At 59.2% G+C, this 26,171-nt stretch overlaps 1 protein-coding gene and 1 pseudogene across 5 annotated transcripts in view; one reads left to right on the top strand and one right to left on the bottom strand.

Annotated features, from left to right (window-relative positions):
- The window catches only part of RAI1 (retinoic acid induced 1), a 119,990-nt gene that overhangs the window by 70,797 nt on the left and 23,022 nt on the right, over positions 1 to 26,171 (bottom strand). For 3 of the 5 annotated variants that reach the window (XM_087440284.1, XM_014789786.2, XM_087440283.1), the window contains exon 2: positions 9,067 to 9,205. The exons of 1 other annotated variant lie outside the window; for it this stretch is intronic. The gene's annotated coding sequence lies outside the window, so the exon portion shown is untranslated. Of the gene's footprint in view, positions 1 to 9,066; positions 9,206 to 19,181; positions 19,421 to 26,171 lie in introns of all 5 variants that reach the window. One more of the 5 variants, XM_087440282.1, reaches the window with a different exon arrangement.
- LOC147914856 (uncharacterized) lies at positions 9,687 to 13,219 on the top strand (annotated as a pseudogene).

Below are 26,171 nucleotides of genomic sequence, written 5' to 3'. Positions count from 1 at the left end.
GCTCTTCTGTCACACAGGGGTGATAACAGTGCCCATAGTCGGAGCCCCTGACAGTGAGCACGGGCTCAGGAGCGCTGGCAGCATCAATGAGGGAGGGAGGGAGGAAGGAGCAGGATTCTCAAAGGTTAGCTCCCTTCACTGTTAGGGCTTGCTCTCCTTGGCCCAGCCCACTGTTGGGGCTACAAGCAACCCCGAGATAATCCGAGCCCTGTACAGATGCGAGCCCTGTACAGATGCGGAAGTGCCCAGAGAGGGGCGGCTCTTGCTTTGCATCACACAGCAGGTGAGTAAGCAAACAGCAGGGTCGGACAGAGGCCCTGGATGGCTGACGTCCTCCAGCCACCATAGTGTGAGCCATGATGCCAGCTCCCCCTGCCCCCGCCCCCAGACAGAAGACCCCACACGTGAGGGGTGTCATGAGACGTGCGGGGAGGTCCGCCCTGCCTGGACTCCACCGTTAGGACAAGCCTCCCTGGGGTTAAGCTGTGCCAGGCCCCTCACAAATACCCAGCAAGGAGGGCGACGCCAGAACGCAGACCTGGGTTCCTTAGCCTAGTTTCTTCCTATCCCACAGGGCCCCGAACCAGAGTTGCCTGAATTCTCCAAACCTTGGTTTCTTGGTCTGTAAAATGGGGATGGCAGGAACCCTTCCCTGGGAGAAAGGGGAGGGGTTGAAGACTGTAAATAACCAAGTGCTGGGGGGGGGGGGGGCCAGCACCAGGAGGCCTGGCAGAGAGGACTGGCTGAACAATGGGATTCCAGATATCATTCCTACCCCCAGGCTGCCCTCCCCCCCAGCGCTCCTCCTCCTGCCTCCTCCGTTCCTCTCTCTCCTGCCCAGCCTTCTTTTAGGGAATTACAATCTGCTGGGCTTTAATTACTGGTCCCTGAGGACCGCCACCTCCATCCCCAGCCGAGACTTAATAATCCCCCCTGGGGCTCGGGGACCGGCTGCAGGGCTGGGCTGAGCTGCTCCAGGCTCAGGTCCCCGCTTCCCTCTGGAGAGGGCCCCAGTCCTGCCCAACGGCTCCATGGGGAGTGGGCCGCGAGGGAGGATGCAAGGAAGGAGGAAGCTCTTGTCCAGTCCAGGCCCCACCAGTTAGAGAATTCGGGAGTTCCGGGGAAGGAAACCGAGGCCCTGAAGGGAGAACCACCCGAGGCCCACCCCGGTCCTTTTCTGATCGCCCTGCTTCTCTCCTCAGGGGTCCCACGAGGTCCCACCTTGGAGCCTTTGCTCCTGCTGGGCTCCCTGCCTGCGCCGTCCTTTTCCCACTGCCTTCGGGACAAACCCCTTCACCCCTTGACGGTAGTCAAGTCCTTGGACTCCTTTTCAGCCTCCACTCCTGCCTCTGCCTCCCCCACTCCCACCGTCTGAACTTCGAGAGCTCTCCTGGCCCTTTCACGTCTCCGGGCCTCTGGGCATGCTGTGTGGTACCGCCAATGCCCTTCCTCCTGCAGTCAAATGCTTCCCCCTTCCAGACCCAGTGCCCCTGTCCCCTCCTCCGGGAGGCCCACCCTGACTCGCCTTGGGCAGGGTCTGGATGTGCCTCCTCTGGGCCAGACCCATGGGGCTGTCAGCGAACGTCTGCTGGGTGCTGAATGAAGGACTGAAGGAAACAAACCTCAACCTGTGAACCAGGCGCACACCAGATGCCCACCAACACCGGTCCCCACTGCGCCTGGGGGAGCAGCTGTGGGCACTTGGTTGTGCATGCAGGAGGACGGGATGAGGCTGCGGCAAGCCGCGCGGACAGGGTCAGGCTGACCCGTTCCTTCGGGTCCTGGTACCACTGGACCCACGGCCTCTGCTCCCACACCATCACCTCTAAGACGGCTAACAAGGCCCGGGGCGAGTGTGGGATGTGCGAGAGGCTGGCATCGCACACTGTTCTCAGGGCTCCACAGACCGAGGGCGGTTATAGTGACTGCTGCGCAACAGCTAGGAAGCCGAGGCTGCAAAGTGGCGGCCCGGGGTCCAAGTCTGGCTACAAGCAGGTTGCTAGATTGGGTAACAACACACACAAACTAGGAGATGTCATGTAAATCTCTGAATCCTGGTTCCTGAGAAGGTGGGTGACGGGCACCCCGGGCTACATCCTCAGATGCCCTCCTGGCAGAGCTGAGCTGCGGCACCCCATGAGGGCCAGGCGGCTCCCACTCCCTCATTAGCATTGCCCACTGGCCTCGCGGGGCCTAGAGGTTGGCGGCCCCTGTATTATGCAAACATGAGTTCACCTTCTGATCACTTCATTTGCATTTTAAGCAGGGCCTAGATGCTCTGACCCTGCGCAGTGATGAAAGGAGGCATTTCAGGCCCTGGGAGAGGCAAGAGGGGGAGATTTTGCAGGAAGGTAGATTCCATATAGGTCGAGGTGCTCCTGGAAGGTAGCACCTTGCAGGGGTGACCTGGGGCAGGCAGAACGTGTCTGCCTGCCTCAGTGCGAATGGCTCTTTACGGGATGAGCCAACATCTGCCTGCCTCTCTCCCAGTTCTGCCCTTGGGAACAGGGGATGCTGACTTTTCTGGTCCATTCTGCCCCTCTAATTTCTCAAGACATCATTTCTGGCTCCAGCGCCCACCCCCTGGTCAGGCTCCCCCTAAGAATGTGGGACCTGGTGCAGGAGGAGCATCCCCTCCCTTTTCCCAGACACTCTACCTTTGATAATGTAGCTTCAGGTGGGTCCAACGAACTTCTTAGCCCCCTGGAGGCTCCTACTGAAATGACAGTCACCTCAACCCCAGACTGTCTCCTAGAAAGCAGTGAAGGAGAAACAGCGGGTCTCCCTCCCCAGAAGCCAGCCAACCCAACTCCCCTGCTGTGGCAACACACAGGTGCCCTGAACGGACAGATGCACAAATGAATACTTAATGAGCCCCTCTGTGCGTCCCCATGCCGCCAGGCACTTGAACAAATTTGACCTGGTTTTCCTTACTTTCCCAACAGTCCTGTCAGGAAAAAGCTCTGATCCCCATTGCACAAAGAAGAAACCGAGGCTCAAAAAAGGAAAGCAAGCCCTTGCTTGTGGTCAGTGCTCTCATGGGCTTCTGGGTGTGGCTGACCTCAAGGCAGGTCTCCTCCTCTCAGAGAAGCTGGGCTCAGCACACAGGCCCATAACAAGTGTGCGGACGGGAAGGGGTAGAGCGACGAGCCACCCTTCTGGACAGCCAGGGCCCCACAAATGCCCAGGTGAACCGGCTCACTCGAGCACCTACCACTCTTACGAACCACAACACCACCTGATGCTGGAGTGTAGGCTGAGTGGTCACCTGGTTTGTTATTATGACTACTTTTTCTGCCACTGCAGTCCTCACAGGGCTGACAGGGGACCAGAGAAGCACGCGAAGCAGAGCACGACGAGGCCCAGACTTTTTCCAGAAAGGTCTTGGCATATATTCAGGAGTGTGGGTACGCGGGGGCCCTCCAGCCCTGAGGGGCACGTGTGGCTAGGCTGCTGCAGAATCCTCAGCCACTTTAGGGGGACAGTGGGAGGGAGGGGTAGCAGGCCCTGCCCAGGCTGCAAAGGTGACACGAGTCAGACCAGAGCTGCCCAGGGCCGGCGAGACATCTGGCTCTCCACACGAATGGACATCACAGCCCTCCACTCCATGCAGCTTGGACCTCAGAAAGGAACAATCTCAGAGGTGCCATAGAGCATGACAGGGCCTGTCCTTGGGCACCCCAGCTCCCCAGCAGTCCTGTAGAGAGGCGGTCCCTCACCGTGGAAGTCTGAGGCAGCTCGGAGCTAGGAAGGGGATCTGGGCCTTGGGGTCAGAGGACTGGGTCCAGCCTGGGGTCCCCAACTTCTGGCTCTGTGACCTCAAGCACATCACTTCTGTGTAAAACTGGAACCACAAAGGCTGACTCAGGATCTGTGCAAACGACAGGCGGAGTGCCCAGCACAGGAGTGGGGATCCATGCGGCCTGGTGGCTGCCACCCGGCTCCTGGGACCTCAGAGAACACCACCTGGAGGGGTTGTTTTTAAAATTTAAAGGAGAAGGTCAAATCTGCCCCAGGCACATACCCTCAACAGCTTGCCATGGACCCCCGCCAAGGTCTGCTCCCCTCCATGGGCTGGGGCGCGAGCTGCCTGTGCCCCGCAGCTGGACCCTGCCCCATTCTGCATCCTCCCGTCTCAGCTTCCTCCTCTCCCTGGCTGAGGGATGCGAGCAGGAATGGCTCAATCAGGATATAATCGTTTTTAATTAACGTGTGGATCATTTCACAGGCTGATCTCCTTGGAGACCAGAGGGAAGACGGTCTTTTAAGATTTTCTTTTGCCTCCCCCCACCCACCCCTCCCAGTAGAAGGCCGCCCCCCTTCACCCACCCAGCCGCAACCTTGAAAGCAGCACAAAAGCCTGCTGCCTGGATCCCTCCTGGGGCCATTAGGAGGAAAGTGTGTGCTCACACACAGACAAACACGCACGTGCCCAAGCTCGGGGGCACGCTCTCCCCCAGGAAATGCACAAATGGGATCAGAGACTCACAGACACGTGCACACACCCACAGACACAGCACACACAGGGACACACACAGATTTGCACACACACACAGGCATGCATGCACGCACACGTGCCCAAGCTGGAAGGCAAAGAGCCCCTCGAGAAATATACAGACAGGATCTGAGGCACACAGACACGGCCACACACACCCAGGCTGGCAGGCACATCAACCCCCAAGAATACACAAACAGGATCAGACACACACGGATGCGCACGCGCCTTCGGGGACGCTTCCAAGCACAGAGACACCCCACGGAAATGCCCAAATGCCCACACGTCTGGGCATGGGAGGGCTCCTTCTAACCTGACGGCCTGCCAGTGTGCTGACACGGGAGCAACAGAAGGTCCCTGTCCTGCAACGGGAAGTCAGAGCCACAATCACCTTGTCTCTACAAGCACCCCTGCCCCCGACCTGGGGGTGCCCTGCCACCTGCCCCTGGTGGAACTGACAAACAGAGAAGCCACCACCGAGGTATGCCTCCCTGCCACCCACCTGGTCTGGATCCTTCTGGCCCCCCCCACTCAGCGCTGACAGAGCCCACCCCGATGTCCAGCCTTTCCTGGCCACCCAGCACCGGGCAGTCCCAACACCTGCACGGGCACCCTCTGGGTGCCCAGTGAGGCTGGGGGAGAGGACTTTCTCTATTCTTTATTTTAAATAGGTCCTTTCCTTCCCCTATTTTCTTCCTTCCCAACCTCCTCTCCCTCTGTTCTAATCCCTTTCTGTCTCCCACCTTCTTCACTTCTAGTCTTCCTCTTCTCTCTCTCTTCCTTCTCACCCTCCATCTTTCCCCTTCCTCCCCAGAAGGCCTCCCGGGGTCAATCTAAGACCAGAGGGAGACAGGTCTAAGACTAAGATGGAACTGGTCCTTCCCCGCTCCCCCACGGGGATATCTCTGCCAACACCTGCCCCCAGCTCCTGAACAGACTCGGAGCTGGGTCTTTGGACAACTAAACTGAGGCACGGGGGCAGGGCACACCACGGGGGTCCTCTGACCTCTGTAGTCCCTCCACTCTCACTCCACCTGCTCCGGACCCTTGGCTTTCCCTGCTGGAAAACGGGATGGCAAAGAGGAAGGAGGAGTTGTGATGAGAGGCAACAGGGAGCACACGGCTGGCCAACCACAGGCTAGCAACTTGGGTGGCCCCAGATCCTGTGGACACGGCCAGTGTGCATGACACAGAAGGGCTTAGAAGCCTGTCTGGTGCTCCAGCTAGCGACACCAGGGACAACCTAGGTGGTTCTCCTCTCTTGGGGTCTCAGTGCCTACATCTGTGAAATGGGCAAGGTCAGCCTAAAGGACCCCTAGGGACTCTTGCCTGCCAGGTGTAGAAACCAAAATGACAGATCAGTAGTCGGTTCTTGGCTGCTGCAAAGCCCAGCAACTGCTGTGCGACCTTGGGACTCACTTCCCCTCTCTGGGCTCCCGTTTCCTCCTCTGTCAAAGGAGCGGGGTCAGACAGGTGATTCACTGCCAAGGCTCTTTTCAGTTCTGACAGAAGGTTCTAGATTGTGGGGAAGGGAGGAGAACAGTGTCCCACTTCTCCGGGAAAAACGAGAAGCCCATTTCTTCCACCGCAGGCACATAGCAGCCTTGGGCGTCAGCAGCGTCATTTTGAGGAAATCATCTTCAACAGCAAAAAAAGCTCTCTACACAAAATATATCCACTACCATCTCATTCATCAGGAGCGTCCAGGATGTTGAACAAAAAGGGAATATTAAGTAAATGGTGGTACATCTACCCCATTGGAAAAGCCTGAAGACATTAACCAGGTGTTTATGAAGAGTTGAATGGTGGTACATCTACCCCATTGGAAAAGCCTGAAGACATTAACCAGGTGTTTATGAAGAGTTGGTTACAAAACAGGAAAAGGCTCCTGTGAGCGCCAACGAAGAAAGCAGGATATACATCTGAATACAGAGAATGACAAGTCTTTAAAAAACAAACCATCCGCCAACTCCAAAAAGACTGAGAAGAATGCATCAAAATATTAACATTGTCACAGCCTGCTAAGACCATCAGGAACCTTTGGTTTCTTTTTCCCTATTTTTTCAGATTTTCTATGAACCACGTTTTTAAATGTATATACCTAAAAGGTTTTTTTTTTTTTTTTTTTTTAAATGACTAAATGCCTCCAATTGAGAAACTTTCCCCTTCCATTCATTTATTCATTCATTCATTACTGATCCATTCACTCTGTGCTTGTCCACTCAAAGCTGAGTGCCCATGGTGGCCAGGCCTTTGGCTCTGAGCTCCCCCAGGAGGGGCTCTCCCCTGCAGAAAACAGGGACTCTGGTCGGGGAGGGAAGACAGCCCGGAATAACTACACCCCGGGGCTTGTGCCATAACGGGCCTCCAGGGAGCAGAATCAGTCCTGCCAGCTTGGCACTGCCTCCCTGGCCCCGCAGAGGCCTCCCTCAGCCGCTGGGGTCTCACAGCCTACCCTCACCCCTAACAGCCAGGCCGCCAACTGTGCCTAGTGAGTGTGGGGGTGGGGACTGGGGCAAAGTGTTCAAGGGGCCTCCCCCTTCCCGGCCCACCCAGCTCCCATGGCAATTCCCTTTCCAGTTCCCATGGGCCTGGCATGGTAACCCCTTTTCCCTCGGGGCCACAAGGCCGCTGCCTGGCTGCGGCGCCCTCTCTGGATTTGATTTCCGCTTCCCCCAGGCCCCTGAACGAGGCACCACCCAGCCAGGTCCTGTCTGGCTGCGGCTGCTGTGAAGGGGAGCACAGGGTATGGAATCTGCTAGCTCTTGTCAGCCAGTGTCACGCTGTTAGCACGTCAAAAGGTCCGACACCGTGTCCCCGCTGTGTGGGGGCTGAGAGATTTCTGGGGAGGGTTAACTCTTTCTATTCCTGGACCAAGCCACAGAACAGCCTGAAGACAGTCTGTCCCCCTACCCCCACCCCAGGATTCCCCTCTTTAAGTAGGGAGGATCTCCTTTACCTGCCTCAGTCGCCAGCTTGGGGTCCCTGGCTTCGGTTCCTGGCCCTGGCTCCCCACCTCAGGACAAGAGAGGGGAGGAGCCCTCTTTAGCCCCCTCGCTTCCCCTGGGAATCCAATTAAGGCAGATTTCCACTGACTCTCCTCCGCCCCCACTCCCGTTCCAACTAGCCCTTCATCCCGACCCCCCAAAGCAGCAAAGGATCTGGGAGCTTTGAGTGCTGAGGAGCCTCTGATCCTGCGGCCCCCACTTTGAATTGAGCCCCCAGCTCAAGACTGTGGTCCCCAGAAATGCTCTGGGCTAGCACTGCCTTCCCATGGCCCCACTGGGAAAAAGAGAAGTTCCCACTACTCCCCTCCCCCTTCTTCCCCTCCCCCAGCCCCTGAGGGAGGGGGCGAGGCGTCCGGATCTCCGGGTCACCAGAGCAGCGTCTGCTCTGGATGGCAGGAGACAAACACTTCGTCACACACACACACATCACCCTCGGGATCACCTCTGCAGCCCGCATTGTACCGGAGGGGAGGAGGCCGAGTTGGGGGGAGGAGGCTGGGGTTAGAAGGGGCCCTGGACGTGCCTGAAGTCACCAGCCAATCACCAAGCCCAAGGGGGGCTAGGATCCACGACCCCCGGCCACGAACCCAAGCCTCGGGCCTCCACGGTGCACTCGCCCCCTCCCCCTCCCGGCAGGGCGCCATCCGACGTCACCGTCTCTAACCCAAACAAGTCCCTCCTCCTCCCCCTGCCCGGGGTCAGCAGTCCCTGGAGAGACCGGGCTACGACCCCCCACCCCCGCCGCCCACCGACGATAGAGGCGCGAGATTTCATTGTCAGCCTGGCCACTCGGCGCGCGTGAGGCGGGGGTGCAGGGCAGGGGGGCCACCGGGCAGGCTCTAGAGCGGGGAGTGGGGAGGGGTCTCCAGGGGAAGTGTTTGAAGCTGCTCCTCCAGCTCTGTCCAGATCCGGAAGCCGCCGGGGGAGGGAGGAAGGCGGGGGTGGGGAGAGCGCGACCTTAAGCACTCGCGGGCGGCAAGGAGGGGCCGCGGCGGCCGGAGGAAGCGCCTGGAGGCGTCGGGGGCGCCGAGTCCCCCGGGAGGCTGCGCTCTCGGGAAGTTTCCCACCGGTTGCCTGGAGCAGAACAGGGCGCGCAGACGGCCCTCCCCGGCCAGACCAGCTCCAGGGCGCAGACTGCGAACTTGAGCAAAACTCCTTCCTTCTCCGGCATCCCTCACCTCCCCGTCGGCGGCCACCAGCCCCGCCCTCTCAGCCCCCTGCCTTCCGCCAGTGCCACTGTCGCCAAGACCTCTCACCAATGTATTGTGGAGGAAGGGGAGGGGGGAATCCCCAGCACAACCAAACTGCGGCCAAAAAAAAGGAAAGAAATTCCTTCTCCAGAGACCGATTCCCTCAATCGGCATGGAAAACCCCAAAGCAGGCAAATCTGCAACGCCAGCCAAGATCTCGGCTCGGCGGAGGGGTGCCCGCGGCAGGAGGCGACCCCCGCCAGCAGCCCCGGGTTTGGGGCAGGTCTGAGCGCGGCGGCAGGCCAGGGGCTCCGGGAGCCCTCGCGCCCCGGAACGGTCCCCCGAAGACACAAAGCTCTGCCGCCAACAATACCTGCGGGCTCCTCCTGGGTCTCCCGGGCGCCAGCACTGCGCGTCTCGCCGTCTCCCTTTCCCCGCGCCGTCTCTCTCCGCCTCCTCTAGCGCGCGCTCTCCCCCTCGCCTCTTCCAGAACGCGGCGGCCAGATGAGATCCTTGGGAGAAAAAAATGTGAGCGCTCGCACGATTCCTTTCTCTCCGCCCGCCGCTCGCGGCGGCCCAGGGCTCGCTCCTTTCTCCCCCGCGCTCCCGCGCGCGCCGCGCCTCTCGCGCCCCGCGTTTCCTCCTCAGCAGCCCCTGCGAGCGCCCTCAGTAGCCATTATTCACCGGCCGCCGGGGGACAAGAGGTAATTAGAGACCGCCCCGTGGCCGCATCCACTCGGCAAGCGCGATGCGGGCGCGCGACGAGGGGGCTTGGCTGCGCGCAGCCCGCGCCCCAGACGCGGGGGAGGGGAGGGGTTGGGGGGAGGGAGGGAGCGAGGAGGCGAGGGGAGGAGTGGTGAGCTCAGGAAAGGGAGCAGGAGGAGGGGGCGCCAGGGAGACGCTCTCTCGGCTCTCACCGCGGGGGCTCGGGGTCACCGGCTAGGAGGCTCCAAGGCGCTTAGAGACTGGGGGTGGGGGTGAGTGTCTCCGTGTGTGTGTGTATGCGCGCGCGCGCGTGTCAGAGATAGAAGGGGAAGGAGCGAACGCTTTAATATTTTCCCAGTGACTTACGAGCCCGTGGGTGAGCTCTTGGCTGTGCGTTTAGGTCCGTGTGTGTATCAATGTGGCTGTATATTTCTGGTTTGTCCTACGTGTGAATGTCACGGGGTTTGGAGGTCTGGCTACGAGCTTGTGAATGTGTTTCTGGGTCTCGGAGGAACTAAATGATGCGGTGCCTGTGTGGGATTGTGTTTGTGTGTGATTGTTTATGGTGGGGGGGGTTGTGTGACTGCGTGGGTGAGACTGTGCCTGTGTGGGGCTGTGTGTGTCCGAGGGGCTGTGTCTGTGTGAGGTTGCGTGTGTATGAGATTGTGTCTGCGTGGGCCCAAGTATGTCTGAGGAGTGTTGTGTATCCGTGTGGGCTTGTTTGCGAGTGGGATTGCGGTTGTTGGGGCTGTGGGTCTGAGCGTGTAGGGGGCAGTGCGCCTGTGCAGGGCTGTGGTTCGAAGGGAGGCTGTGATGTGTGTCTGCAGGCGGTCTGTGTGTGGCTGTATTCTGCGGAAGGGTCTGAGCCCGGGCGGGAGGGGAGGGGGGGGCCGCGTGGCATCGGGGATCGCACCGCCGCAGAAGAGCCGCTTAAGGCGCGAACAGGCTGCGCTGGGGTCGGGGCGCAGCGCGACGAATAGTGGCGGAGGAGGAGGGGGAGAGAAGGCAGAGATATGGGGGGGCCTTCCTCCCGCGCCGCCCCCAGCCCCCGAGACGCAGCTTAGAGATCCTGACACTTGACGGCCCCGCGGTCCTAGAGGTACTGGGTTTGATGGACCCTGCTGGGCCTGGGAGACACCTATGGGCTGGGAGCAGAGGGGACTGAGACTAGGAGATCCGGGAACAGCCCAGAAGCGCGAGGCGAGGGCTGCCTGAAGAGGCGGGTCGCGGCCCGGAGACAGCAGAGGACAAGGCCGAGACAAAGAAGAGCGGCGCCGGGAGCCTCGAGGCACGACCGCACCTCCAGGTTCGCCCCGCGGCCGAGGGGCGGCCCTGCCCGCGCTCTCAAGGCCACCGGGAGCAGACCAGAGCCCCGGGGGCACGGAATTACGCGCCCCGGGCGGGGCCTGGGTAGGGGGGTGGGAGTTGCGAGCGTAGTGGGCGGGCGCCGCGCCCCAGGGCTGTGATTGAGCGCTCGCTGGCCCGCCCCTCGCCAGGCTGCTCTCGGCCCGCGCAGCCGTTCATTCATCCATCCGTCTCTCCATCCACCCACCCTTCTATCCATACACGTGTCCGACCCATCGTCCGTCCACCCGATGATCGCACCGGGGATCACAGACGTGTCAGACCTGGCTCTCTCCACCTCCTCCGTCGCTTCCCCACTCAGGCCCCTCTCAGTTCTGGCAAGAGGGGACGAGCGCACCCCAAGGCCTCTATCACACTTAGGTTCTGCTGTTCGGTGATCGCTGACTTCTCTCCCCATCTACTAAGCCCCCACCCGCCCCTGATTAAGAGCCAGCTGGGTGCGGGAGGCGCCTCCCCCGCGGCCTGGCCGCCCTGAGGCCTGGTGGCTCCTTAGCGAGGCCAGCGGCAGGCAGCACATTTTTGCGCACTGCTTGAGCACCTCCCTCAGCCCAGCCCCCCGGGGTGAGCAAGCAGTGGCTGCATGAAAGGACTGCTGTGCCTCCAGGTCCTTGGCTGAAGGCTGTGCAGAGCCTGGTAGCACAGAGGCCACTAGTACCCCAGTGGCCTGAACAGTCACTCCCAAACCTACCAGTGGTACAGTGCCAACTGGAAATAAAAAACAGATTCCTGGGCTCCAGCCCAGACCTACTCAATCCAAGTGCGCAGAGGCTCTGCACATGATGTACTCCTGCCTAGGAATCAACATCTTACAGCCAGGCTTGGGAACCACCGGCCTGGAGCATCTTACAGCCCACCCAGACTCTTGGGTGCGGCCACCCAGGGGCAAAGAGCAGGCCTTCCTCCCAGAAATGGACCCTAAATGTGCCCTCTGGGCTGACCCCTGGCTCACCTGGTAAGGATGCAGCAAGAACAAAGAGGCTGACTGCGGGCACCCACTCCCAGCCAGCAGGCCCGGGCAGCCCAGCGCGTCTTTGGGCTCTGGTCTCCCCATCTTTCAAACGTGGGCTGCTTGGTCTCTATTTTCAATTATCTGGTCTGGGAACCAGGGTCACTCAGTCCTGAGGCTGCCAGGTGAGCCAGGAGAGGCCCACTGTGTGCACCATTAGACAAAAGTGCCCAAACCCCTGCCAGGGACCCCCAGCCCAGCCACAGACTGACCCGCAACCCCTATCACAGTGCCCTGACATTCCACCTTAACTGCCCCTATCACATCCTGACTCAGCCACCTCCTCCAGGCAGCCACCCACAAGGTCAAGGTCAAAACCCGAAGGTGGGAGCATGAGGTTGGTGGTGTGTGCTCCCTTCCCCTGGGAGGCAGGAGCAGGCTCCCCTCCTCTCCCTGGTTTCAGAGTGAAGAAGAAAAAAGTCCTCACAGTGGCTGAGGAGAGCCCACACAATCAGGCCCCCACCGTCTCTGACCTCATGGCCGTCCCCCTATCCTTCCTCACCGTGACCTTGTCAACTCCCTGTTCCTTGAATTCACCAGGCATACTCTCACCTCAGGGCCTTTGCACTTGCTGGTGTCTCTGCCTGGAATGCTCTTCCTCACCTTCTAATGTACCATATAATTTACTTATTTATGTATTTTGTAGTTATTTTTGTCTGTTTGCTCGCTGCTGTATCCTCTGTACCTGGAATAGTGCCTGGCACACGTTCAATAAATATTTGTTGAATGAATGAATGAGTGAAGGAATGAATGAGACTGACCCAAGCCCTCCTCCTGTGAGCCAGACCCAGCCCAGGGCTTTCTCTTCTTTGAACCAACAGCCCCTTTGGAGAACAATGGGAGGGTGGGGATGGAGAACATCAGGGCAAGGACAGGTCACGTGACTCATCAGGGGTCAATCAGTGAGTGCCCGTCATGGATTCTGGATTCTGGGCAGAGGTCCTAGGGATTTGGAGGAGTGAGTGGTGGTGGGATGGCTTATCCCAAAGGAGGGCAGAGCCCTTCATCTGTTCCCGGGGCAGTGTGGCCGAGGGGTCCAGGTTCACATCTGCCAAAGGGAGACAGACACCCCCACCCCCACCCCCACCTAGTCAGTGCCCTTTCACAAGCGTTATCACAGAGGGTCATCAGGACAGACCCCAAGCAGGGATCTGCCCATCTCTGAGAGAAGAAACCCAGGCTCAGAGCCATCAAAGGACTCGTCAAGAACACAGCAAGACAATCTGATCCACACCTGACTAGAAGTTTCTAGAGAGATCTTGCTCACCTCTGCTTGGCAGAGAGCAGGTGCTTGATATGTGTTTTGCAAATGAATGAATGAAGTGATAGCGCCAAGATTCAAACGTAGGTCTGCACGGACCCCAAACCCCTGCTTGTCCATCAGACCATCATGACAGGATCCCAGGGGACCGGGCAGCAGCACCCAGCACATAGCAGGCACTCCATAAATGCTGAGGGAATGACCAGCAGGGGAGGCTTCCTGCCCCAGCCAGGGGTCTGACTCTACCACCCACCATGTGAGTCCCGCCCCAGGCTCAGGGGGAGAAGGGATCCCCCCTTGCTTGGCTGGCAGCAGAGTTCTGTGGACCAGGGTAGGGGTGTTCACAGGTCTCGAAGGGCCTGACGCTTCCTGGGGAGGTGAGGCTGTGTTCAGGAGAGCCTGGGCCTGGACAGGTTGCCCTTTTGTTCACCGAGCGCTATCTGAATAGCAGCCTTCCTGCAAAGTGTGTGTCCAAACGCCATTCCAGGGTTAAATAATAAACAGGAGCCAGGCAGAGACCTGGGGAGTGCAGGCCATGGCGTCAGCGGGCTGCCAGGTGTTGGGCTCACTGAGGCCACCAGGGACAGGGGTTAGGCCAGGGGCCACCCTGATGGGCACAAGAGGCAGAGGAGAGGGGCCTGGACTCCACCCACCAGGCCAGGCAGGTGCCACTGAGACCCAGAAGTCCAGTTCGAGCTCAGCCCTCGTCTGGTAACCCCCAGGCCCTCATGGTCTCAGGGGGCCGTGGCTCTCCAAGGAGAGGACAGGGGAGCACGTGTGCAGGCCCAGGGTCAGAGGTGAGCCAGGCAGGTTTCAACGTCTACTCCACTCACGTTTGCACTGCAAATCTCTATCTTTCCCTCAGATGAGTCACCCTCCCCATTTCAGAGACCAGGTCACTGAGGTCCAGACAGCTGACTTGCCCAAGGTCACAGCACTCGAGTGTGGCAGAAGGACTCATCCATTTGCTCGACAGATATTTACTGAGAACCTACCATGTTCCAGGCAGTAGTCTATATGTTGAGGATGCAGAGCACAAAACGAGACAAGGCTTCCCTTCTTTCTAGTCGTGAGACAGAGAAGAAACAGAATGAACGAGCAAATTATGTGTATGTTACATTTAGGTGATGTGTGCTATGAAAAATAAAGCCAGGGAAGGGGGCTGGGAGCATCTAAGAAGGGCTGTGTTTTCACACTGGGGTGTTCAGGGAACTCTTACTTGAAAACATTTGAGAACAGGCGTGAAAGACTAAGGGAGTGAGGCATGCAGCTCTCTGGGGGGAACGAGGACAGCAGGTGCAAAGGCCCTGAAGCAACAGCAGGTTGGGGGTTTTCAAGGAATGGCAAAAGCTGGTGTGGCTAGAGCGGAGGGAGCACTGGGGTGAGTGGAAAGGGATGGGGACAGAGAGGCGATGGCGGCCACACCATAGGACCTTGTACACCTTGGTAAGAACTCTGGCTTTTACAGGGATTGAGATGAGGAGCCTCTGCAGTGTTATGAGCAGAGGAGGGACGTGATCCCCCTCAGGTCCTCTTGATATCCCCTGGCTGCTGTGAAGAGGACAGACATGGGGCCAGGGCAGGAGCGGGGAGGCCAGCGAGGGGCCCCTCACGAGTCCAGGAGGACAACGACAGGGCCTGGCCAGGGTGGGGGCCGTGGAGAGCTGAGAAGGCGTCAGACCCTGGATTTATTTTGGAGGCAGGGCTGACGGGATTAGCTGACGCATTTGGCCTGAACAACTACAAGGATGGAGCTGCTGTGATCAGCCAGTGCTGCCAGGCGGGTGGTCTGGGGCAGGCTCCCGTGGCTGGTCCGAGGGCAAGTCCTCAGGAAGGAGCCCCCCACCTCCTCGGACAGGTTAATGACCTGCATGCCAATCTGTGAGCTTGGACAGCTGCTGAACAGGGCCCATTTTCAGTGGATGTACCAGGAGCCGTGCCCTGACTGGGTCAGCACCGAGTGACCTGCCAAGTCACTTTCCCACTCCAAGCCTCAGTTTCCCCTTTTTATGAGCACGTCAGTCCAGGCCAGGGGCCAAGGGCCCCGTGTGCCTTCCCTCCCCGTGGCTCCTGTGGTTCTCCCGGACCCTGAGTGAATCCATTCCACGATCTTTCCTTCAGGGAAGGTTTATGGAGCGCCCACCAGTGCCAGGTGCAGTCGGGGCGCCAGGGGACGGCAATGAACAGGGAAGCCTCCTGCCTGCATGGGCTGGCGTGATCACTGCGCAATCCCAGCCCTGTCCCTTTTTATCCTACACCAAAACCCTCTCACACTCAGCACTTCCCGAGAGCTGGACCGCCACGTGAGACTGAGCACAAAACACTCGAGAAAATGTATTTCTTTGAAAGCAAAGAACTTGATGTTTTAGCTGGGGGCGGGGGGAGGTCTAAATTATAAATATCCAAGTTCCCTTAAGTTTTCAGAACATTTTCAAACAGCTGGCGTGTCCCCCCGATCCCAGGGGATGGCAGTGGAGGTCGGAGGAGGATCTGGGATCTCTTTATTTAGGCTCTGGCCAGAGTCAGGGCGGGAGAAAGGCTGCCTGGCGTCCACCTCTCCCAGCTGGGGCGTGGGGGCACATCACAATCTCTGCTCTGGGCTGGCCCACAGCCCTACAGGGGCTGGGCTGGGGTCTGCCCACCCATGCCTGCCCAGACGGAGACTAAGACCAGGTCTCTTTCTGCCTGGCTTTGATCTGCACAACCTTTGATCTCTGCTGTCTGTGGCTTTCTCTGCCATCAGTCTGTCTGTCCATCCTTCTTTACTAGACTGTGACAGACTCACAGACTCAGATAGGGCAGACCTACCCGCTACGGGACCCTCTTCACGGGGCGTGGGCTCCAGAGGAGGAACCTGGCCAGAGGTCTGTAACCTCTCACCCCTGTAGCCCCCACAGCCTCCAGCTCCTGGGCGATCCAGGCCAATGCAGCTTGAAACCCCCTGCACGCCCCCCCCCCTCCCCCCCCGGCATTCACCTTCCTTTCTCAGCATCTGAGTGCACTGGAAGATGCTGACTTGTGTCCCTGAGCTTGGAGGAGGTCAGGCCCAGATTCAGAGAGTGGGGGTGCTGCAGGCAGGGCTCAGAGCGGGAAGGAGTGGGGAAAAGAGGAGGGCTGGGCAGCTGGAGAGGAAGACAGACAGCAGGGGAAGTGGAGAGGAAGGACAGAGGGAAGGGAGGAGGATGAGAGAGGTGAGAGAAGAAGGGAGGAGAAAGGAGCAAATGAAGGGGAGGGGAGAGGACCGACAGAGCAACAGGGGTGAGGGGGGAGGCGCCAGAGGAACCGGAGGAGAGCACCAGGAGGGGGCGGGCACAGGTCCCCCAGCCCCTGCTCAGCATGGGGAGGTGCTGCCCCTGCTCCGCATTCTCTGGCTCTGTCCCGGGGCCAGAGGGCACCCCTTGGTTCCCGGTTATGACCCAGGCCACCCACTCCTGGCACATCTGGCCTGGCTGGGATCCTGTCACGGCTGTGGGAGCTGCTCACGGCAGCCATATGACTGTGTGGGGCCCACAGGGCTATACATGCCTTCTAGCCCCGGGGCCCTACCTCTCAAGCAGCTGCAGCCCGGGGCTCGACACTGCCCCCTTGGCCAGGGAGCCACCAAAGGGCTGGGGGCAGCAGCGTGGCCGAGGCCTATCCTGTCCTCTGCACCAGTACAGATGGATCCCTGACCGACCCTCAGTCACAGCCACAGCCACATTCCGACCCCTGACCCCAGGCACAGTGTGAGCCCCTCTCCCTGACCCCAGCCGTAGACTGACCCCCACCCTCTGCCATGAATGGACTTCTGACCCCAGCCATAGTCCCTAACCACAGCCCAACATCTGGCCCCTGCTCCAGACTGATCTCTGACCACAGCCCCAGCCTGAGACTGAACCCCGATGCTGGCAGGGGTGCACTGTGGTGACTATCCCGTCGACACATTCCACTAGGCCACCAGGGACCACATGGGAAGGACGGAAGGGGCCCAGCTCAGAGCCATCGCACCCCCAAGGTAAGACACACCATCAACCCGGCACAGGACACACACCGAGGCCTCAGGGCCATGCAGTGACCAAGGAGAGCCTGAGGCCACGGACACTTCTCTGAGCAGAGTCCAGGAGCCCCATGCAGGAGGCCTCCTGGGCCAGGGTGAGCAGGCCGGACGCACACACACACTCAGAGTCAGACTGACACACAGTCAGACCCATGGGCCCAGCCCCCGAGACCCTCACACACAGACACACATGCAAAGACACACACGGGTCAAGGCTCACAGGCACCAGCGCACACATACAGTCCAAAGACACACAAGCAGACATGCACATGTGCACAGAGACTGTCCCCACCCTCTGTCCCTCCCACAGCCCCTTGAGCCCAGGCCCGTGGTTCCCCAGCTTGAGAATGGGAATGACCACAGCTGCCTCCTCTTCCTCCCCTTCTGAGAGGCTGCAGAACCCTCGTGGCCCTTCACGGGCCCCAGTGGCTTCCTCTGCCTGCCTCGAAGGAAACCCAGCGAGAGGGCGTGCATCACTCCCTCCCCCAAAGTCAGGGCAGCCGCTAACTTACAGCAAGAGCCCGCCCCATGTCACACAGCAGATCGGGGCGGTCAGGACATGCATAAACACACACACTCCCCTCCGTGGGAATACACGGCACACCATCTGTGTGTACACACACTCCCAAAATCAGAGACACACATGCACTTACATGTACACAAGATGTGTGACACAGACGCACATGTAAGAACACACAGGTCTCATTCCTCTAGGTAAGAGTGCACCCATGCACTGCACACACCTGGGTGGCAGCCACCTGCCTCCACGCATTTGTTCCCTCACCCCAGGCGGCCCCAGTTTGGGGACCCCAGAGCTCATGGGTATCTCTGAGTGGCTCAACCACTCAAGCGACCCCTCCAGCCCTTCCCCAGCTCAGCTCAGCTCTGTGGGCCTCTGCCCTCCCTTGACTTGGTGGCACAGGGGATGCTGCCCCAGGGCTTCTCCTGGCCCCCAGCCCTCAGCCCCAGCCAAGTGAGGACCCCTAAAGTCCTCCTGACTTGTCCCGTGTGACAGCTGCAGCTCCCGGCTGGACCTGGGCCGGCTTGGACATGCCCTTGGTCTTTGGCACGACTTGGCCCACTCCCTCCCTCCTAAGGGAGACCCAGTCCCCGCCCCAGTCTGTCACTGCAGAATGGGATGAGAGAGACCTGGGCCCAGCTTCTCCTGGGGCAGGTGGGTACCAGGGAACATTAGAATGGGAAGCCCTTTTCAGGGGTGCCTGAAGCTGCAGAGATGGCCTCTGGAAGGATGGAGGAGAAACTGCTGATCAAAGAGGAGGGTGGGGGTGGGAGGGACGTTTATTGTGCTGTGTGAATTTTTTACCACATGAGTTTATGAGGAAGGGGAGGGGAGGAGGGGAAGGAGGCAAGGATCTGGGTGAGAGGAGAGCAGGGAGAGGGGAGGGAGGGGGGAGGAGGGCAAGATTATTGTTCTTGTGCTTTTCCTCCTGGTTTGGCTTCATCCCAAAACTCCCCGGTGGAACCCAGATGACTGTACCACGGGCAGGGGGTGGAGATGGAGACGGTGCTAACTCTGCCAAGCGTTCCCCAGGGAATGCTCCCAGCAATCCTTTGAGGTACGTGTCTGTAGCCCATTTTAGAGACGTGGAAACTAAGGCTCAGAGAGTAGAAGAGAGAGGCCCGAGGCCCAAGTGACTCTGGGTCGAGCCCGAACCACTGCCCTGTCCCCTGAGCTACTCAGGGAGCCGTTCTCGTTCAGCCATCACACCCAGGGCCCCTCGGGCAGTCCAGCTCGGCTCACGTGTGGAGGAAGGAAGAAGCCCTTGCTGCCCACGCCTGGGCTCTGCAGGAGAGTGACGGGTGAGGAGGTCAGTTCCCATGCTCCCCACACTCCCTCAACCAGGAGAGGTGCTGCCGCCGCCCGCCCCCAGTGTGAGTCCAGCTCTGCCGCAGCCTGGCTGTGTGTCCCTGGGCAGCTCCACAGCCTCTCTGGGCCCAGTTTCCACAACTGAGAAGAGGGATAATGCTTCTGTTCCTGCTTCCCTCGCGGCGGGGAGGTGACACGGGCTGGGAAGCAGGCTTCTAAGCCGTCATCTGTCTCCCTCAGAAAAAAGCTCACGGTCAGAGACCAGGACAACCCTCCAAACCCAGCACCTGAGACAAGGCAGCCACAGGAGCAGATACGAAGATCCTTTCCTCGACAGACTGACGGGGCCGAGAGCCCAGTCCAACCAACCCCAGGTGGATGTCCTTCCAGTCTCGTTTCCGTACACTTCTGCGGGGGGAGCTTGGCCGATGGTCAGCTTTCCTGTCCAGTGCACACCACTCCCAAACTGCGACGAGACTCACACCCAGCTGCTTCACATCACGTTTCTGAGCCTCGGTTCTTCCACCTTTAAAACGGGAGAACAGCGGGGCCCGGGTTGTGTTGAGTATTAATGGAAATTAGTACATGATAGCCACTATGGGGTTTGCCACATCATGAGCCCTCGATAAATGTTAGCTCTGATGATGATTATTCCCTCCAGCTCTATGGAGGGATTTGAGTTTTCAATCTCTGGGATAAGTATCAAATTCCAATTTCATGGTGACGGTCTGAACATTTAAGTTGGAACTCCTACTTGGTTGTGCTGATGGGGCAAAAGCCCCCACACTTTGTCCCCAGTACCGAATAACCACCAACACGTGCTCTGAGCTACTAGTTCCTAAATCCCTTCACAACCTCCCAACAGCCAAGTGAGGGGGCAGGGAGGGGCCAGGAGCCCCAGGCTACAGACCCAGAAACTGGGGCTCAGAGAGGGAGCTGAGGAGGGGTAGAAGCAACAGGAAGACAGATTTCACCTCCATATAAGGAAGAGCTTGCCAACAGGCAGAGCTGCCCAGAAATGGAATGAGCAAGCTGCCTTGGGAGGTGGTGAGCAACCTGTGGCTAAAGGCGTGCAAGCAGAAAAAGGTGGTCTCTTGGTGGAGACGGCGTGCAGGTGGCTCAGACACTGGACGGGGGGATCGCTGGGACCTCTGGTCCTGTGACTTGACCAAGGCCATGTGAGCAGGAATGGAATTCCAGGTCAGAGCCGGGGGCGGGAGTCAGCACTCCTGCTCCAAACCTGCCACGGGGAAGTCCAGCAGACAGACAGAGCTCAGCGGCTGCAGCGGGAGGCCTGCCCCGCAGATCAACTCCCTGTCCACCCCGCCAGGACACAAAGCATTTAGTTTTTAGAGAGAAATACCTACTTTTAATTTTACAAGTTGGAAAGTATACAAAAGTAGAAAGGAAAAAAAAATCTAGGGTCTCCCTCATCCTGTGACAACATTTCCTTCCAATCTTCTCTATGCCCATCAATTTCAGTTAGAAATCCTGGCGTGCTCTAGATTTTTTTTTTTTTTTTTTTAAAGATTTTATTTATTCAGTTTTTTCCCCCCAAAGCCCCAGTAGACAGTTGTATGTCATAAGTTCACATCCTTCTAGTTGCCGTACGTGGGACTCGGCCTCACGTTGGACGGAGAAGCGGTGCCTCGGGGCGCCCCCGGGATCCGAACCCGGGCCGCCAGCATCAGAGCGCGCGCACTCAACCGCCAAGCCACGGAGCCGGCCCATCTAGATTTTTTTAATTGAGATGCTATACAATTCACATACAGTCATGCACCGCATAACGACGTCTCGGTCAATGATGGACCACATGTACGACGGTGGTCCCGTAAGATGAGTACCTTGTAGCCTAGATGTGTAGGAGGCTATACCATCTAGGTTTGTGTAAGTGCACGCTGTGATGTTCGCACAACGATGAAATCACCTAACAACGCATTTCTCAGAATGTGTCCCCGTCATTAAGCAACTCGAGACTGTACTATAAAATTCACCCTTTTAAAGCGGTTTTCAGTATATGCACAGATTTGTGCAACTATCATCACTATCTAATTTCAGAACATTTTCATCCCCCCAAAAAGAAACTGGTACCCGTTAGCAGTCACTCCCCATTCTCCCCCACACCACAGGCCTGTCAACCACCAATCCACTCTGTCTTTATTGACCAGTGCAGTCGCCTCTTCCCGGCCTCCCTGCGCTCACCCCTGCCCCCTTCAGCCCTTATGGCAGCCAGGGGGAGCCCACTAAAGCTCAAGTCAGACCACACCCTCCCTCACTCAGAACCTGCAAGAGTGCCGCCTCACGCAAGAGTTACAACCAAACTTACACCACACTGACCTGACCTCTGCTACCTTTGACCTCATCTCCTCCCTCCCTCCCCCTCGCTCCCTCTGCTCCAGCCATGCTGGCCCCCTCAAACACATGAAGCATGGTCCTGCCTCAGGGCCTTTGCACTGGCTGTTCCTTCCGCCTAGAACACACTTCTTCAGTTGTCTGCTCAGCCTTCCCCACCACTCTCTCTTTCTGTAGCCTTGCTTCCTTTCTCTTCATAACACTTACCACCTGACATGGCTGTCTTTCTGTCCACTGTCTTCTCCTCCACTAAAATGGCAGCTCGATCACTTGCTGTCTTGTTCACACCTAGCATGGAGTTGCAGCTCAGTGAATTTTTGGGCTGCTTCCAATAAAACAAGCAATGTAAAAGCAGCAGAAGCAAAACCCACGCGCCCCACAGAGCAGGCGTTATGAACCGGCGGCCTCTGCCCGTGGACGTGTGTGGTTTAAACCACACTGTGCCTTTGTTAATTGAGCCAGGAGAGTTCACATAAAAATCCAAATGCCAGCTTCTCTTGAAAACACAGATCTGGTCATCCAGAGCCGCATACCCACATGACAGCCGTCAGCAGGCACTGAGAGGCTGGGCATGGGGGCACTGGGGTCCTGGCTCTGGGGCCTGGGGCCACCTCTGCCAGGCAGGGCCTCCCCAAGCGCAAGGCCTCCAGGTCCTGGGAGGTGAATGCCTTGTAGCCCCCCAGGGACCCCTCAGAGGTGACTCACAGGAGGACACAACCTCTGCAGCTACTCCCTGGTGTCGGCCCTGACTGGCCCCAGCCTCGTCTCCCACCCACCTTCAGCTCCGCACCTTCCCAGGCTCCCGAGCTCTCCCTGCACCCCTCGCAGCGGCTGTGCCCTGTGCCTGCTCTTGACTTCATCCCCATGTCTTCTAAGGGGCTCTGCTTCATCTGCCCCCCAGGGCCCGTCGCGGCCCAACACACAACTCCCCATCTGTCTGTGAGCTGGGGGAGGGGGGGAGGCACCCGCTTCAGCCCCGGCCTCCCTCGCCCCTGGCAGTGCCCAGTGCGTAGGAGGCCCTCGGGCAGTCTCGTTACAGGACTGAACGAACGAACAGCACCCCATCAGGGCTAACACATGCACCTAGAAGGGTCCACTGTGGTCACGCTCAGCGCCAGCACACACTGGTTAGTCACCTACTGTGTGTCAGTGCGCAGGGGCACAAAGACGGGACCTGGGGCAGGCCTGCGGTGGGGAGACCGACCCAGGGAGAAGACAGGGGGACTGCAGCCCAGGCGCGCTGCTGCAGTTGGGCCTGTGTGTGCGCGTGCGCGCGTGTGTGTGTGATCACGTTGATGGAGGAGGGCTCCACAGCAGGCAGTGTCTGGGGTTCTCCTAGGGCCTCAGTCTCCCTACCTGCACACAGGGCTCCCTGACCACCAGCCTCTCTGGCCCCGCGGCTCCAGCCCGCCTCCCCACCCTGGAAAGGCTTTCCGGGTACTGCGGTCCTGCCTTCCCATCCATCAGGATTTTGCTGCATTCCTGTGAGTCATTCTCCAAACAAACCCATGCGAGGGAGAGAAGGGAGCAGGGGAGGGGGAGAGGGGAGGCTCGGGTCCTGCCTCCTCCCTCTGCCGGCTCCCCCTCAACACCCCCCGCCCCATGCACACATGGGGCCCCCACCAGGAGAGCTCTGGAGTAAGAGTCTGGTCAGCTTGTGCCATGGACTTGCTATGTGACCTTGGGCAAAACCCTTGCCCTCTGTGGGCCTCTGGAGAGTGACCCTGAAGTTCCCCACCTACAGGATGCATGGGCTTCTGAGGGGACTGTCTGTCCCCTCTCAAATGAGGCAGGGCGTGGGGGAAGGTGTGCCCTGAGTGTCCTTGAAGCAGCCTCTGCCCCCTTCTTTGTCTCGGTTTCCCCACCTCTGAAATCAGGAGAGGGCAAGTCTTTGGTAGGCACAGGGGACAGGGTGCACATCTGCCAGGCGCAGCCGGGCAGGGGACTGAGGCACGGGCAGAGCAGCTTGTGCCAATCACAGGCCAGCCACCAGCCCCAACGCTGGGCCAGCAGGCCTCCTACCCAAAGTCCCGATCTCCTGCACTGAGGCTGGCACTGTGCAGCCATTTCTCCGGGGAGCAGGGAGCACCAGGGGCCTCTGACTCACAGAGCCAGGGGCTAGGCGGTGAAGGGGGTCTCTGGGCAGACCCCAGCTCTGAAAAAAGGAGGGAAAAACCCCACACCAGCAGCAGGAAGGGAACCTCTAGCTGTGGCTGTGTGCCCGTGTGTGTGTGCATGCATGTGTTCATGACACAGGTGCCCCAGAAGTCGGTGGCTCTGTTTCTCTGTGGAAAGCTGGCTTCTGAGTCACCCTCACTGCGGCCACCACCTCTGATCAGTGGGTATATGCAACAGCTTGAGTCCCTCGTATGAGCGTCTCTCGTGTCTCCAGAACCCTGAAGCAAGTGTGTACGCGGTCATGTGGCCAAGGGCCGGCAAGCGGCAGAGGGCACATCTGTGTGTGTGACACAGATTTTTGGAGGGTGTGAGAAGGGGGTGTGAGTGTCCATGAATGTGACCACAAGTGGCAGGGGTGTGGGTGTGTCTGTGTCTCAGAGTGTGTATCTTCTGCCACAGGGGGCTGGCATCTAGGAATGAGTGTGCACGCAGGCAGATTTCCTCCTTGGAACTGCCCCCTCTGGGCTCTCATTCTCTCTGGCTCCATGACAAGCTGGTTTCCAAGTCCCTGGGAGCTGCACCCACACGTGCACACGCCCAGGCACAGGGCTCTTATCTGTGGGCCCCTTAAGATTCAGAGCAAAGCTCTAGGCCTCCTGCCCAGACAAACGTCCTGATACACATCACTTTGGACCTGGAATTTGGGTTCATGGAACCCGGGCTGGGGCCCCACCTCCCCAAGGCCCAACAGGTCCCGGGTCAGGCCCTGAGGCCACAGCCCAGCCCAGAGGAGGGAGATCAGGGCCTGAGTGAGGCCAACGGCCTGGAAGGGTATGGGGGGAAGGCCAGGGCTGTGCAGGAAGATGTCGGGGAGCAGCCCGGGGATGCCTGGCGGCTGCTCCAGGCTGGGACTAGAACACCCCCGTGGCCTGCACGTCGGGGCAGCCGCGGGCAGGGTCAGCTTACAGGCGCCATGAACAGTGGTAACCAGAGCGGGAGGCCAGGAGCAGGGCAGGGCCTCTGGAGACGCGGGTGATGAGAAGGAAGTCGGGCTGTGGGTGCGCCTAGGGGTGGGAAGGGGCGTTTCTGAGTGTGTGGGAGAGACCAAAACAGAGGGAGAGGCCGAGAGGAGCCCTCCGGAGCTGACACGGCAAACTGTGGCAAACAGTCCTGGCTCTGCCTCTCACCCGGCGAGCTGCCTGCCCAGCCCCGGCGCCTCCTCGGCTGGAACCTGGACCCTGTCCTCCTCACAGGATGAAGCGAGGGGCCGGCACAGTCAGAGGTCACTGTTGTTACAGCGATGGCTCCCGGGCTGCCTCTGGAGCACGTGGGAAGAACCCCAGGCTGTGGGCTCCTCTCTTTTTTTTTTGTTTTTTTTTTTGTGTGTGTGTGTGTGTGAGGAAGATCAGCCCTGAGCTAACATCCGTGCTAATCCTCCTCTTTTTGCTGAGGAAGACCGGCTCTGAACTAACATCTATTGCCAATCCTCCTCCTTTTTTTTTTTTTCCCCAAAGCCCCACTAGACAGTTGTATGTCATAGTTGCACATCCTGCTAGTTGCTGTATGTGGGACGCTGCCTCAGCATGGCCGGAGAAGCGGTGCGTCGGTGTGCGCCTGGGATCCAAACCTGGGCCGCCAGTAGCGGAGCGCGCACACTTAACCGCTAAGCCACGGGGCCGGCCCTGTGGGCTCCTCTCTCGATGTAAGTCCCTTCTGCTCACTGGGGCTCAGTCTTCCTGCCTGTAAAATGGGGCGCCCCAGCCCACTCTGCACCTGAGGGGTGAAAGGCCCCTGGAGGACTTGAAGACAAAGGGCTCCCTTTGTGCCTGGAGTGGGGACAGCAGGGCACCCCAGCACAGGGTTCCACTCCACGCCCCAGCAGCTGTAAAGCTGCAGCGTTCTGGGAGTTCCCACACGGGCTTAAGCATTTGAGCGCAGAGAGAGGATGGGCTCCAGTCAGTTAGCTGATGCCCAGCCTAGGACAAGGACCTGGTCTCCAGACTCCGGGCATTGCTCTGTGCCCCTCCCCTCGTCTGGAACCTCTTGGTTGTTAGAAGCGGAGTGTGGATAAAAGATGGCCACCAGTGAGGGACGGGGACACGGGACACAGAGCATCCCTGAGCCTCAAACGTGACAAGTGATGCTGGGGATCACATAGGGTGTGCAAGGAAGTGTGGGAGACAGTGACCCATTCACCCACCGATCCAGACCCCGCTCCAGGAACACTGAGATTTGATGATTCTATCATGGCGAGGGGGGTCTTTCCACCTGGTCCCCCCGCCTCACCCACGAGCGCAGCCCAGAGGGGAGGACGGGAGGATGTGAAAGCCCATTCCTTCCTTGTTCGTACAATCTAGGCCGATGAGCACCTGTGTTAGAGAAAACAAGGGCTTGCTAAGCAACGGGCTCCCCAGACTTCACCAAGGGGTCTCCTCCTGGACAAGAGGCCAGCCTCCACCCCTGCTGCCACCTGTAGGTCAGTATACACGTGGAGAGGCCCGAACAAACCCGCGAGCTGAGGAGTGGTTAGAGGGAGGCGGGTGGGCAGCCAAAGGAGCAGAGGGGCGGGTGCAGGGCAGGGCAGCAGCTGGAGGACGAGGGAGACAAGGAGGCAGGAGGGAGGCCTGAGAGGTAAGGGGGCGGTCAGCTCGGCCCACATGGCTCTGTCAGCGGCCTGAGGACTCCAGGAACCTTCTCCTGCTCTCCATGCTCTGTCTCACCCCCTCCAGGTCCCAGGGAGCCTGTGAGTTTCTAAATCTGCTCAGGATGCATCTCCCATGGCCTCCACCTCACCCAGAAGGAAGCTG

This window comes from Ceratotherium simum, chromosome 16, assembly GCF_057802395.1.
Source record: "Ceratotherium simum simum isolate JZ-2026a chromosome 16, ASM5780239v1, whole genome shotgun sequence".
Lineage (NCBI taxonomy): Eukaryota > Metazoa > Chordata > Mammalia > Perissodactyla > Rhinocerotidae > Ceratotherium > Ceratotherium simum.
This window is presented reverse-complemented; position numbering and strand designations above follow the sequence as displayed.